Below are 11,951 nucleotides of genomic sequence, written 5' to 3' on the forward strand. Positions count from 1 at the left end.
ACAATTTTATCACAATAAAAGCTATGGCAATATGTCACTTTGTATGCATTTTGGTAGCTAGTACTCTTGCGTAATTACATAACGCGATGGCAAAACCCTTGTACATATGTGCAAATGTTTCAATAATCATACTTTACATGCCATAAGGTTGCTAAAGGTGATATGAACATAATAACAAGTCAATAAAAGTACACTAATACGGCAATATTACTACGCTTAAAGATCATTACATGATGCAAGGCCACTAAACCAATACTACAGTGGCAATATGAGCATAATAAGAAGGGGAATATCAGTCTGGTTCCAAAAAAATCCATATATGAAACTTGAGGTGGTTAAAAGACAAGTCTAGCTGGCTATCCAAACTAAAATATGGAAATCCTCGGCTTTATAATTGGATCGATAATTAATTGCGAAACTAGCTCCCTTGTTACAACATTGCAAAACTAGCACCTACATATAATATGAGGTTATTTACTCAAACGGTCCTCAAACTTATACATGAGTTGCATTTTGATCCCTCAACTAAATTATTTGCTCAAATGGTTCATCAACTCTTTATTATTTGGCATATTGGTCCCATCGTCTAATTTTCTATTAGTTTAAAACAAATTTTAAGGTAAATATGACTTTACATAATTTAAAACTAAAAATAAGGTTAAAGTTAATACAAAATTAAAAAAAAAATTGAGAAAAGAGAAAAAATCCTCAAACCCAAACTCGGGGCCCCCAATTTCTTCTCCTCCATTACCCCACAGACCTCTCCCCCCATTTTGTTTCTCCCTTCCCACCCCCCACCCCCCACCCCCCTCTCAACAACAGACCCTTCCTCCTCCTCCCACCACTTATGGCTTAACTCGAACATCTAATTATTTTTGGATTTGCTTTTCCTTATTTTTAAGCTACAAAAACACTCAAGCAAGATTTCACCCCAACCCATACTTTTAGGGAAAGGGATGGCAGTAGACCCAAAGACCTTTGGCTGATGGACCATTTGAGAGAATTATTTAGTTGAAGGACCAAAATGCAAATCGAGTATAAATTGAGGACCATTTGAGGTATAACCCATATAATATGTATAATAGTTCTTTGTTTCGATTTGGTATTTTGTATGGATGTGGTAGGTAGGTTGTGCATGTGGTAGGAATCAAGATTTGTATTGTAATGAATATTGAATACTCACGTTTTATGAAAGACGAGATATTTGAGCAGTCACAATTATTAATTGTTGTGTTCTGGGAAATAGACACCTACCAAATTGCGAGCACAAGGATATAGGTGAAATCTGTCTTCAAAACATTGCAATTCTTGAAACTTTAATCACTAAAATCTTAAGTATTTCTATCTATGTTTTTTTTTTTTAACTATAGATGTCCGTGAACTTTGGCCCCAGTTGCAATTGGGTCTGTGAAGGCAATTACATCCTTTAACTTCACAAATTGTTCCAATTGGGTCTTGCCGTCCAAGTCTATCAATTTGTCCATCAAAATGAGGGGTAAAAATGTCCTTTTGAGATGCAGAGGTAATTGTTTTAAGGGTTTTTAACTGTAGATGTCACTGAACTTTGGTCCCAGTTGCAATTGGGTCCGTGAACTTTTTTTATTTATTTTTTTTTTATAGGCAATTACATCCTTTAACTCGACAAGTAGTTTCAATTTAGTCCTGCCGTAACAGAATCCGTCCATCTCTGTCTCTCCTTCTCTCTCGCAACTCATTCCCCTTCCTCCTTAGCTCATCCCCTCAAAACCCATATCCCAACCCAACTTGCAACCCACCCCCATCTCCTAACCCACAGAACCCAAAACTCATCTGCAACCCAATCCTCTTAAGCTCTCTTCCTCCGCTGCCGTCGTAATAGCCGCCGCTCCCTTGGACCTAGAATGAACACCACCGCAGCAGCCAGCTACGCCATGACATTGGTCGACGTGGCCAAATCCAACAACACCTTTGAAACCACTGCCGCAGGCGTGGAGAAGATTGAGAAGTTCTTCGCTAGCCATTGGTCTTCGACTTTTGCCCCAAACCCGTCTTTTGTGGTTTCTAAGTTTTTAGCTCTTTTACTCTATTATGGCAGGACTCAATTAGAACTACTTGTCGAGTTAAAGGATGTAATTGCCTAAAAAAGAAGTTCACGGACCCAATTGCAACTGGGAGCAAAGTTCAGGGACGTCTATAGTTAAAAACCCTTAAAACAATTACCTTTGCAGCTCAAAATGATGCTTTTACCTCTCATTTTGACGAACAAATTGACAGACTTTGACGGTAGGACCCAATTGAAACTATTTATCTAGTTAACGGATGTAATTGCCTAAAAAAAAAATAAGTTCACGGACCCAATTACAACTGGGGGCCAAGTTCAGGAATGTCAATAGTAGATAACCCTTAATTGTATATAAGTTTATTATTGTATTCAAGTGTTATAATTTTTGTGAGAATTATTATTATTAAAATTCATATTTATTCATTGTTCCACTAACAATAAGTGCTATTTATTATGACTATAATAGCGTTTCATAGGCCCGGCCCATCGAGAAAAAGCCCTACTTGGCCTGTTGTTGAGTGGGATGGGCTTGGGTTTAGGTGTTTAAAGCTCGGTCCATAGGCTCGTCCCATAGACCTGACCCATAGGCTTGACTTGTTTGAGCCCAAGAAAGCCTAGTCCAGCTCGCCCATAAAAGCCCTGCCCACTGACTCACATACATATAAATAAATATATAAAAAAACTCAAGTTAAATGAAATATGGAGAAAATCATTATCTATTATCATTGTAAGAACAAAAAAGAAAAAAAGAAATAAGTATGAGATAAAATATGAGTGTATTAATTTGGCGGTTGTATAACTATATCTTTATATTTATGAAAAAAAAAGAAAAAAAAACTACGAAGTTATGAACAAAAAAAAAATAAAATGGAGACATAAACATATAGACAAATGTAAGTAGAGAACTATGAAAAAAATGGAAACATAAAAACACACCAAAACATAGGGAAAAAAAAGAATTGACAAAAAAAATCCATATAAAAAAAAAGACAAAATAAAGTAGGCCCATTTAGGCTCGGCCCGTTGGGCTTACCCCAGTTGGCCCGATGGGCTTTTTCAAGCCCGGCTCATGGGATGAGCTTGGACTTTGAATTTTCTAAAAAAACTCGACACGGCCCGGTCTATTATTTTCTCTCTCCTCTTCGAAGCTCAACCTGACCCGACTCAAGTCTGTTAAATTTGGGCCGGGCTAACCTGGCCTGGCCCATTGACGAGGCCTACTCCTCTGTACTGTCTCCTCTCTCTTTCTTTCTTCTATCTGTTCTCTTTTTCTTCTCTCTTGGTACACAGCCCACAGTGAGAATCGATCAATTCCCTGTAACCCACACTGATGTCGACGATTCTCAGGCCTCACGCTCAGACTGATGTTGACCATGCTATGTTTTCTGGTTATTTGTTTTCTTTGTAAAAAGATCTGTCTTTGTCTCAGCAATAGAAAGGTCCTTTTTCTTAATCCTCTATATCATTACAATACAGTTTTAAATGATTTTTTTTTTCTTTCTACAAAAATCTGTTGCCGATGTTGCTTACAGAATTCTATTTGAGTGTTAGTTTGCATTATTGCCGTTTTCATGCTTTCATGGGCTATTATTAAATTGGGGCTTTTAGATTTGAGCTCAAATAATTCAATTATTATTAGATTTAACCTATATTAGAATTACGCAATCGTAAAGGACGTTAATCGACGATCTCCTGCATTATCCAGAGTTGGATCTGATTTTTTTTTTTTTTTTTCATCTCTTTTTTGTTAAACATCTTTTCTGTTTATGTAAAACTTCAGATGAATGGGAGTCTGGATTAAGCGCAGAAAGTTCGGGCATAGCTTATGTCCAATTTGGACCAAGCCTGCTAACAAGGTCTGTTATTTTCCATATATTTTCCTGCATGATTAATCTACTTAGGTCGGAATAAGATGGTTGATCTTTATGATAAATTACCCTGTATTTGCAGCAATATATCACTTCTATTTAACCCTTTATGTCATTCTTTCATGCCTTTATTGTTTCTTTGTCGTTTGGTTACTGATTTGTTCTTTTAATTTTCGGTTTTGTGTATCTGCAAATTTAGGAAGATTGAGGAGTTTGATGGATCTTGATTAAGCCTGCAGTTTATTGACAAACAGGACAACACCAAACCGAAACTCGATTTCTATGTATTAATTCATTGCTTTAATCAATTTTATTTTTTCTGGTAAATTGTTAGGGGCTTTGCGTAATTTGGTTTCAATTTTTACTTCTATTTGGACTGTATAAAAGGACTATCTTTTTTCTTGTGAAGGGTCTTGAACTTCTTGAATGCTTGATATACTTAGTTATTGGGTCTTCTTGGTTCATGGTTTTAACTTTTCTTCTATTTGTGGCAGGATGGGTGTACAGGCAGAGCTTGGAGGACATACTGCCTTTGGATTCAGAATGGAACCCATTAAACATGTGGCAGGAGTGAATTGCCTCACGTCCTGGAACTGATTTGAGTTTGAACTACTATCATTTTACCTTTATTTCACGTGTCGTTTGAGGTAGTATTTTTAGTTATATATATGGACAAGTTAGGATAATATTTTGGGTTTATTTTTTGTTGCATTAACACAACCCCCCCTCCCTTTTTTTGTCGCGGCTCAAGATGAGACTAATTAAAGATAGGAAAACAAATCTCCTTGAAAATGAATGGCTGATTGAGATGCGAGTGAATTGATAAGCTTTGATATGAAAGACCTTGCTACTCCTGCTAAAAAGCTTGTGAACCGTGTCATCTATCTTGGCAGATGAATCTTGGACTTTGTTGGAGGTATATTATTGGGCAATGTTAGTTTAAGACGATTTATTACAGATCCTATAGATTATTGGACAATGTTAGTTTTAAATGTTTTTTTTAATTCTTGTCGGCTTCCTTTTACCATAGAGTATATATACTTACAGTTTCTTCATCGTAGCTAAATTTTGTTGAGGGTGCATTTAAATTGCATACTGCATCATGTTTTATCTATTATTTTTGTTTATCCTCAATTGAGGTCAATGGGCATTATATAATACTTCACAACATGGTGTTAGGCGAAATGAAAATTTGGTAACCAAGAATCTTGGTTTTCAATTTTTGCCATTATTACTGCTCCTGCTAAGCCTGTAACTAGGCATCTGTTGATAATCTTCTTATGATGTGTCACTAAGGAACAATATCAAATCTTCAAATGGTTTACTAGAAAAGTATAGGTAATGTATTTATTTTGTAAGGTTTTGTATTTCAATAACTTGTTCTGATTGTATCTTTTTTGCACTATTTGGGTTATATGTAACCTCTTAATATATGTATAGCTGTGGTTGTTTATGTTTTGTGGCGTGTGGAGTACGGAATTAAGAAATCAAAGAATTGGAATGGGGCGAGTGAAATTTGGGGGAAAATTGGAACTTAGTTCCTAATTTGGCTTGTTTTGGTGGTTAATTAGGTGATGGGAGGAGGAATGCGAACCATGACGGAGCCAAATTAACCACCAAAATTTTGCGTTCCTCCTGTCATCTAATTAACCACCAAAACAAGCCAAATTAAGTTCTAGTTCTCCCCCAAATTTCACTCGCCTCATTCCAATTCCTTGATTTCTTAATTCCATACTCCACTCCACAAAACAGAAACAAACCGCCACAGCTATGCAAACCATGGCGGAGCAGAGAGCTAGTCTTTCTTGTTTATTTGTTCATTTGGTGGTTGTTTGGGGTTTGCTTGGTTGCCAAGACGTTTTGGTTGATTGAAAGGAAGACGTTTTGGCACTTTTTTTTTTTCCCGTTATTTTTTTGGAAAAAAAAAAGGGAGCAAATTAATGGAACTTATGGTGTCTGGTTGGTTTATATAATGAGTGATTCTTTTCGGTTGTTGTGTCTTTGAGTGTGAATCAAGGTTGGCGAAAGATTCAGGGTATTTCTTCAATCTGAGGTATTTTGAGGATTGCGTGCTGAATGGTGAATGATGTGGGAGCATTACCTGGCTGGATTTACTAAGGTTGATGAAAACAGCGACTCTACGAAGATTTTCTTTGCGATTAGCCTTGAAGCCCTGACAGGTGTGCCCGAATCTCGATTTTTGTTTTGATTTGGATGCCTGCCTGCTTGTATTATACACTCACTGGAAACTCAAGTGTCTTTGGTAGTAGTAATAGCTTTTTCTGAAATGCAGACATAACCACGCTAAACCAGTCCAGATTCTTCAAAGGGATTTGAAAACTCTCTTGACATTCGGTGATGAGTTTTTTGATGAAGTATCATCACTGTTTCTGCCGATGGTCATTTACAGGTGTGTTGAGCATATTTATTTTCTGATTAGTTTGGCTTTTCATGACCCTGCATCACACATGCTATTGTAAAGCAAGCCATGATCATGCAAGTGTTCGGGTTAATTCAATTGTGGCGTCTTAATTGTTGATCTTGTACAATTAGTCATCCTTGATTTACTTTGTATTGTGGCGTCCAAGTGGTAAGTTTTGTTTTGTTTTTGTTTTTTTTGTTTTTTGTTTTTTTTTTCCTGAACATGAAGACATGGGCTGGAAAGGAATGCGGAACCTTACATTTCTTACTTTGACAGGGTTTGCACATGTATATCATTAGTTTTATTTTTTGGACGTATAAAAATGACTCTTGGAACCAGTTTCTTCTTAATTTGTATAAAAATGAGGGCCATTCTGCACTGTTTACCCTTGCTGCTTTCAAAGTCAGGTCCTAGGAGGGAAAAATGTCTTTTTTAGTATTAACACAAACTCGAGATCAATTCCCATAATTTTATGACATGTAGCTAGTTAGGAGGCATAAAATAGTTTCAGATTGAGCTATGAGTGTGTGCGTCCTGTTCGTGTCTTGATTTGGTCGTTCATAACATCTTCCCGTAATTGTGAAACTCCCAGGTTTCTTTCACCAAGTACCTATGACCAAGTTAAAATTGGTAGTCATATACAAGTTATAATAATTGTGAAACTCCCCTTGTTTCTTGCATTGTTATGTAACGCTGCCTTTTCTTGCTTGGCATGTCGAAGGCAACTAGTGCTGTGGATTTTGTGCCTATTTTGAATTGAAGTATGCTTGCTCCGAAAATTATATTATGTGCAAGTTAGCCTATGAGGGAAAAATGTCTTTTTTAGTATTAACACAAACTCGAGATCAATTCCCATAATTTTATGACATGTAATTAGTTAGGAGGCATAAAATAGTTTCAGATTGAGCTATGAGTGTGTGCGTCCTGTTCGTGTCTTGATTTTGTCGTTCATAACATCTTCCCGTAATTGTGAAACTCCCAGGTTTCTTTCACCAAGTACCTATGACCAAGTTAAAATTGGTAGTCATATACAAGTTATAATAATTGTGAAACTCCCCTTGTTTCTTGCATTGTTATGTAACGCTGCCTTTTCTTGCTTGGCATGTCGAAGGCAACTAGTGCTGTGGATTTTGTGCCTATTTTGAATTGAAGTATGCTTGCTCCGAAAATTATATTATGTGCAAGTTAGCCTAGTTGTTTGTCTAATATCTTTATTTTATCTATTTTTTAAATTTCACAATAACATGCTTTATTTATTTATTATTTTAAATAAATAGAAAAACAGAAAATCTGCTCATGCTAGGTCCACTAGGGGTGCAATGCTTTCTAAAGTAAAAATGTTAATTGATGCAATGTTTTGAAACTAGCTTAGCTTTAAGTGTACCGCGGTAAGGGCTATGTTCTTTTCATTCAATTTCACTTTCACAACTAAGTTCTGTTTTGCTGTTGATTTATTTGATATGGTAGCATCTTTTTTTATAGCACCTTATAGCAAACAGTGTTAATAACCTTATGTGAAACCTAATAAATGATTGCTAGATTTTGAGATCTTGGGTCTATCATAACCTTGAGTTTGAATATTCAATGTTAAAGCTTTTAAGACATTTATATCAGAAAGTGCAACAAAAAAGTTTGGAAAGCAGTTAAAATATATCGGGCCTTCCCCTAAGGTCGACTCGATTATTCCTAACTAAGAATCTGTGAACTTTTTATGTCTTCCATCTCCTAAATTGGATAAACCAAGAGTGGGAAAAATTTTGATTTTGAAAACACAACACATAACCCCAAGCCTTTTTATAATCAAAATAATTACAGGAATAAGGCCTAATATCAGGCGTGGAACCTTCTGGCCCTTTTAGAGCTTGGACCCCATCTCTTCAGCGGTATCACTTCTAATATTTGAAGTTTGGAGAAAGCGATCATATTTTAATTATCATTTCTATGCCTATGTACACTGCGAACTGACTCTGTTTCAATCAACTGCTGTTCGTAAAATATCCGAGGCTTATTAAGAGGTGGAATAACATCTCTTAAATATTTTTCAGCCAAAACTCTAGGATGCTTTTCTAGATCATTATTTTCAATGATAGCTAGCGGAATTCTCATGTATTATTTGAAAGGATTTTCAGTAATCATGCTTTCTCTTTTCGTGTTGTATGGAGAAGAAGTCAGCAAAGGATATGGTTTCGATTGTGATGCTCTATCAAGAGCATTGGTGCTCTTTTGTGGGGTCAGTTGCTTGGAACTCCTTGTTTGCATCCTGTAAGAATTCACGGGTTAAAAAAAATCAAGGAGTGCGTTAGTTTCATACTTAATAAATTCAATATCAAAATCAAAAGTAGAAAGAATTCCTTGACGTATGCAAAAATCTGTTTTAAGGCCAAATCATCTTTACATCTTTAAACAAAATATCTTTCGTAGCCTCGCAATTGACTCTTATTAAAAACTTTTTATTTAAAAGATCATTTTCAAATTTGGAAACAACATGGACAATGGCTAACATTTCTTTTTTAATAGTAGATTAGTTTTTCTGAGTTGGCTTAAACTCCAGAGGCAAACCTAACCAACTGCTATGAGTTATTAACTTTTTGTTTTAGGATTCCCCCAAACCTTATATCTGAAGCATCGGTTTCTACAATTTTGAAGGCTTCCGAGTTGGCTAAGGCTAGACAAGGAAGTTCTTCAACTTTTAGTCTCCTAACAGCCTTCGAATGTTCATCAAACCAGGGAACTGTGCTCTTCTTCAACCTTTGGTATAATAGTTTGGAATCGTTGACTAAATCTTTATAAAAATCCTTTATGTAATTTAGACCCAGGATCTCAGAATTTTATATGACAGCCTTTATAGTTTCATTATATTTGTTGACGTTGTTTTGGCTTTGCATGTTTAAATTGCTTTTGATTGTTTTGTTTGTTGTCTATGTTTCCACACTACCTTTCCTACGTAAGCTTAAGATTTGATTACAACTCTCTCGGGTACTTTAGGCTCTGATACCATAAACTGGCCCAGCCTTTTGAAGAGCAAAATTTTAATCAATCTTAAGCTTATATGTGGAAGATTGTGTGGAGACGTAGACAACAAACAAAACAATCAAAAGGAATTGAAACATGTAAAGCTAGAACAAAGGAAACAAGTATAATGAAACTACGAAGGATATAGAAATTCAAGCTTACATAACTACATAAGGGGGTTGCAGAAGTGCTTCCAACAGAAGCTTCGCAGAAGCAGCACTTGGAAAATACTCAAACTCACAAAATAAAATACAAAGATTTCTCTGAAACTTGCGACGCCGGAAACTAAGGGAAGTCCTCAATTTAAAGCCTTGGGGCTGTTAACGTGTCAATCAGAGACACGAAATTATGAAGCAGCCTACAATTGAGTGGCATCTTCACTTTAATAATTATGGCTGGATTTTTACGTAAATGGCGAAAAGAAAGCACAAAGGCAAAAGCAAAGTTAAAGCATAAGCATCTTTGCTTTAACCAAAAGAAAATAAAGCTAAAGTAAATGTAGACTGCTTTAACCTAAAGTTACAATAATACAAATTGTCTTCTTATGAGACAGAGAATATTAATGAGGCCTATCATGCAGGTTTGGGTGATAGCTGGTTAGCATATCTTCGTTTGCAAAAAGATCGTCCTCATCTTCATACTGAGTGGCAGATGTTAACGCTATAGATTCGTCATTAAGGTCTAGAATTTCTAAGACTTTTTTCAGGTCCTTTTTAAAAGAGGATGAACTTAGCTGATCAATATTTGCCTAAAGCCTTTGAGAGAGGCTTGGCTTAGATGAAGTTATTGCAATAGGTTGTGGGGCTAAGGGCGCCTCACTAGGAATGGAGAGGGAAATGAACTTCTTAGGGGCCAGATGTTCCTTACGAAAAGGATAGCATCAACGGATAAAAGATTCTTCTCTCGAGATTAGGCAGATAAGTCCATTCTTCATCCAGGTCTTCAGACAGACAATATTCCCATTTTAGAATCCATGGTAGTTCGTACAGCATCATGAGCCATATGTATAACATCCTCTTATCAGGATAAGATTTATTACATATCTTGAATATCTTATCAAATGACTCCTTAACATCAGGAAGCAAAAAGTCTTGAAAGGGCCAGAAGGTTTCACCAGCCTTTCAATGATTGTTGAAAATCCTTTCAAAGGATACATGAGAATTCTTCTAGCTATCGTTGAATATAATGATTTGGAAAAGCATCCTAGAGTTTTGGCTGAAAAATATTCAAGATATGATATTCCGCCTCTTAGTAAGCCTTGGATATTTTACGAACATATGCTAATTGAAACAGAGTCAGTTCGCGTTGCTCATAGGCATGGAAATGATAATAAAAATATGATCGCTTTCTTCTAACTTTAGATATTAGAAGTGATACCGCTGGAGAGATGGAGTCCAAGCCATGAAAGGGCTAGAAGGTTCCACCAGCTTGATATTAGGCCTTATTTCTATAATTATTTTGATTATAAAAAGGCTTGGGAATATGTGTTATGTTTTCAAAATAAGTTTTTTTTCCCACTCTTGGTTTATCTAATTTAAATTGGCCTCCCTGATAGAACTACCTATGTGGTTCAAAGGAATTTTCTTGTTATGTGGCCCTCTAAAAGACTTTTTACCTCATGATGTTAAGGAGTCATTCGATACGATATTCAAGATATGTAATAAATCTTATCTTGATGAAAAATGTTATTTATGTGGTTCATGATGCTGCATGAATTACCATGGATTCTGAAATGGGAATACTGTCTGTCTGAAGACCTGGATGAAGAATGGACTTATCTCCCAAATCTCGAGAGAAAAATCCTTATTCGTTGGTGGGATCCTTTTCGTAAGTTCGTTCCCCTCTTCATTCATGGTGAGGCATCCCTGGTTCCACAACCTATTGCAATAGCTCCGGTTGAGCCAAGCTTCTCTCAAAGGCTTGAAGCAATTATTGATCAGTCAAGTTCATCCTCATTTGAAAAAAGTCTTTGAAATTCTAGACTTTGATGACAAATCTATGGTTTTAGCATCTGTCACTCAGCATGAAGATGAGAATGATCCTTTTGCAAACGAAGATATGCTAACTAGCTATCACCCAGACCTGTATGGTGGGTCTCATTAATATTCTCTGTCTGATAAGAAGACAATTTGTATTATTGTAACTTTAGGAATTTTGGCTCTGATACTAGATACTAGCCTAGTAAGTGCAAAAATTTTTGTAACATTTGAACCCAAATTTTAAGTATTTGATTAATTTAAAAATTTTGACATTGGGGGAAGTGGTGTATTGGTCACTTTTTAATTCTGAAGGATTTTGGAGAAATGAATGGTATTATTGCGTTGATACAAGTTCGTAGATACGTAGTAGACTCAAATCGGAGTTGAAACGAAGAAGTTACAAGGTACGGATGTCTAGTGGCATAATCGTAAATAATTCAAAATGGGTTTTTAAAAATCAGATTTTCTTTCCTCTCTCTCTCCCTCTCCCGTGGGCGACGGACACCACCCCCCCCCCCCCCAAGGTTTTTATAGCTGGCGGTTTTTGGAAAAGAAAGAATTTGATTTTTGAAAACCCATTTTGAAATATTTACGATTACGCCACTAGGCTTCTGTAACTTGTGACTTCT

General features: G+C 36.1%; 1 long non-coding RNA gene across 5 annotated transcripts; it reads left to right on the forward strand.

The window, feature by feature from the left end:
• Positions 1–3,265: 3,265 nt before the first annotated feature.
• On the forward strand, positions 3,266–8,075 carry LOC117612784. Of its 5 annotated transcripts, none has more exons than XR_004583563.1 (6): positions 3,266–3,480; positions 3,822–3,897; positions 4,109–4,193; positions 4,404–6,089; positions 6,203–6,319; positions 6,560–8,075. It is a non-coding gene; the product is annotated as an uncharacterized LOC117612784 (long non-coding RNA). The 5 variants fall into 5 exon arrangements; XR_004583564.1 differs by lacking the exon at positions 6,560–8,075 and having other exon boundaries at positions 4,404–4,825; positions 5,927–6,089; positions 6,203–6,427; XR_004583562.1 differs by lacking the exon at positions 6,560–8,075 and having other exon boundaries at positions 4,404–4,556; positions 4,661–6,089; positions 6,203–6,427.
• The last annotated feature ends 3,876 nt before the right edge of the window (positions 8,076–11,951 follow it).

Source organism: Prunus dulcis, unplaced genomic scaffold, assembly GCF_902201215.1.
Source record: "Prunus dulcis unplaced genomic scaffold, ALMONDv2, whole genome shotgun sequence".
In the NCBI taxonomy this organism is placed as follows: domain Eukaryota; kingdom Viridiplantae; phylum Streptophyta; class Magnoliopsida; order Rosales; family Rosaceae; genus Prunus; species Prunus dulcis.